At 42.2% G+C, this 3,414-nt stretch overlaps 1 long non-coding RNA gene across 1 annotated transcript; it reads left to right on the forward strand.

Annotated features, from left to right (window-relative positions):
* The first annotated feature begins 313 nt into the window (after positions 1–313).
* On the forward strand, positions 314–3,035 carry LOC134943931 (uncharacterized). The gene is made up of 6 exons (XR_010181832.1): positions 314–377; positions 1,046–1,087; positions 1,391–1,471; positions 2,055–2,117; positions 2,866–2,889; positions 3,006–3,035. It is a non-coding gene; the product is annotated as an uncharacterized LOC134943931 (long non-coding RNA).
* The last annotated feature ends 379 nt before the right edge of the window (positions 3,036–3,414 follow it).

Consider the following 3,414-nt stretch of genomic DNA (forward strand, 5'->3'; position numbering starts at 1 on the left):
CCACCACCACCACCACCTGCTGCGCTGCCAGGTATTGTGTAACGAGAATTCTGGTGCTACTGTCATCGTTGTTACACTACTGTACATGTGTCCTGGATACTGTACAGTACATGTTTCCAATTGACAGCTTCACTTACAGTACTGTTATTTTTTTTCCCACAGTACCAACACCACCACCACCACCACCTGCTGCTGCATCCGAGAGCTCCGGAAGTGGTAATAATTACTTTTTGTTACAGACACACTAGTTTCCTACAGTATTACTGTAATTTTTGTATTTTACAATACTTGTCATCTTTTACACACAGACCGCCTCGTAATTGATACAGAGGAGGAGCTCATTCCCATTGATTCGGGGGAAGAGGAGCCAGATTATAGTAAGTACAGTAGGATTTTCTCAAGCCCATTCTTAAAAGTATTGACCAAGTCCACTTTTATTACTTTTCAGGCAGGGAATTCCAAACATGTACTGTACAGTATTTCCCTCACTGTGAAGACCCCTTTTCGCCTCTGTGCGAAATCGCCTCTACTTCAACAAGAGTTACTGTGCACGTGTCCTCTGTGTCCATCTTATCAAAAACCGTTCCTGTGTATTGTCCCCTTACTGTATACAGTATATTTGTAAAGGTTAATCATGTCCCCTCTTAATCTCCTCTTTTCCAATGTAAACATGCCTAGCCTGCCTTTCCTTGTATTCCATCTTCTCAATCCACTTCATCACTTTGGTCGCCCGCCTCTAAACCTTTTGTAGTTCCACGATATCCATTTTGTATTATGGTGCCCAAAATTGTGCATCCGACCCACCCTCCACTAGCCTAACCCTCCAATCATACTCTGAATCCACACTCTGCATTCTGAATGTCGGGATCCAGACAGCAGGTCTTTTAAATACAGTACTGTATGTCCCCTACCGCTGGACAGTCATTCTGCTCCTACTGTATTATGAATATATCTCTGCCTCCTGTAGCACTGTACTACTGTGCAATTTTGTAGTAACTGTACTCTACTGTATTTTGTTTATAATATTTTTTTATTTTCAACTCAGTAATTATTGACAGTGAGGATGAAAAACCCTCTCCCCAACTTGGTAAGTAAACTGCAGTATTGTACTGTACTGTACATTGTGTTAAACCAATGGGTTGGGTTTGCGTGACCAGCAGTCAGGATTCTAGCGGTCAGGTGACCGACAGTGGCATCCTGATTGCAGCAATCCCAACAGGGTGAGGTACGGTATCCTAACCCTCCTCCACTACCCCCTGATTCTGGCCTCGACATTCTCGTCTCTGTGTGCGAAATTTACTCTCCTCCTCCAATTCCTGACTGAATTTTTGCTTTACTGTATTCAACACAGAATACAAAAGTATATTTCATGGATTTTTTGCTTTCACAGGCCCTACACTGTCACAGGCGGTGGCGGAGGAGGAGGAGGAGGACCAGGACTCTCTGTCCCTCACCACACTGCACCCATTAAGTAAGTCCAGTCCGGTACATCGTGCCTCTGTAGAGCCAGTTTGAGCAAGGAGAGATTGATTGCTTCTTTTTTTGGTGGGGGCCCAAACCAACCAGTCATTTCAGCCACAGTCGTGTGGCAGACCCTGTTTATATAACATAAGGGTGGTTGGGAGGGCCCAATCACAATTCCATCTTGCACCTCTTTTTTTATTTATTTTTTTATTTATTTATCTTTGCATCATGTGATGTTTGGGGAAAATTGTTATAAGGTTTGATGTAAAAAAAAGGTTAAAAAAAAGAGGCAGATTAGATGGGCAAAGTGGTTCTTACAGTATTTGTCATCAAATTCTATGTTTCTGTATGCAGACCCTCCAACATGACCCGCCGCACTGCTCTGTTTCTAGACTTCCCTCTTAATTTATGATTTCCATCACCTGTGTTGAACTAGTTATATGATAAGAAAGCTGTTTCTTCACAGGTGATGGCAATAATAAATTAAGAGGGAAGTCCAGAACCAGAGCATTTTGTACCATGTTGGAGGGTATGTGTATTTCCTGGAATTAACCTTTTTTTTTTTTCACATTAATGTTTTTTTTTCACAGGCCCTACACTGGAACAGGCCACGGAGGAGGAGGAGGATGATGATGATGCTGCTGCATTTAGTGGTAAGAATTATTACTGACATTGATCTGATGCCATCAGAGTAGCACTTTTCATCAGATTTTTCTGGCAAATGCGTAGAAATCGGATGAAAATTGTTTTTGTTTGAACTGGTGATATTGCCCATACAGTAGCAACCGATCACATCCCACATTAACATTTACAGTATCTAGTTACACTTACAGACGATAATACAGTACAGTAGGTAATATTTGATTGGTTGCTACTGTATGGACAACATCCTGTTCGAAAAAAAACACCCATCTTACTCAATTTCTCTCTCTCTCTCTCTCTCACCCCTTGTCACTGTCTCTCCATTCATCTCTCTAGATACTGTCAGTGATGAATTTCCCATTAGGCACGAGAGGCACGTACTGTACCTAGTGGCGGCATCTGTTTGGGGGCCTCAGTTGGATGCTTACAGTATGCTAATACTGTCATCCCAAAAATTACCACTACAGTAACTGCTAAATATTTTAAGTGTACTGTACAATATGCACATACAGTACTGTACAGTATACATAATTCAAAAGAAAAAAGAGTTGCTACTGTACCTTATTCTAGTCATAATCACCGGCATACGGGTCACTCACAAATTTTCTGATGGTCTCGGTGGGGTCCCTTGGAATCACCATGCCTGTCACAAGCATACCTTTTTTTACCCACCTGACACTGGGCCTGGACACTAGTGTACTATTACTATACTTTTTACTGTATACTGTATCTTATAATATTCTTCTCTTTTACCCACAGACGACGAGCCAGAATACATTTTTGGTAAATATACTGTACAGTAGCAATAGTTGGTACTGTAATTACAGTATTTTTTTTTTCTCCAACATTATTTTAAGTCAAACTGATATGACTAACTGTACTGTATTATCTTTTTACAGTCCGTCGCCAACCAGTGGAGGAGACACCTGGTAATAAAATAGAAATACATAATGCACTGTACTGTATTCTAACTTACTGTAACATGTATAACACTGAGCTGATCATCTTCACACCCTCTGACATAACCTTACAGTACAAACTGTACTTTCTCTCCTTTTTCACCCTCTTCACTCCACAAATGCATGCTGCGTTTCCTGACTACTGATATAATAGTGTGTAGAGCGTAGCGAGGCACCGTGCCCACCGCGTGGCGAGCGAAGCAAGCATGCAAGGGGCTGCTTTCCGCTCGCCACCCCTGTCGGGATTGTGTGGTCGGGATTCCGGCGTCTGTATTTTGACTGCCGGGATCCCGTCCAGCGGGATTACGTACTGATCTCCAGTCTGAGCCTGCCCTAGGCATAGGCATAC

This window comes from Pseudophryne corroboree, chromosome 7 (assembly GCF_028390025.1).
Source record: "Pseudophryne corroboree isolate aPseCor3 chromosome 7, aPseCor3.hap2, whole genome shotgun sequence".
Classification (NCBI taxonomy): Eukaryota; Metazoa; Chordata; class Amphibia; order Anura; family Myobatrachidae; genus Pseudophryne; species Pseudophryne corroboree.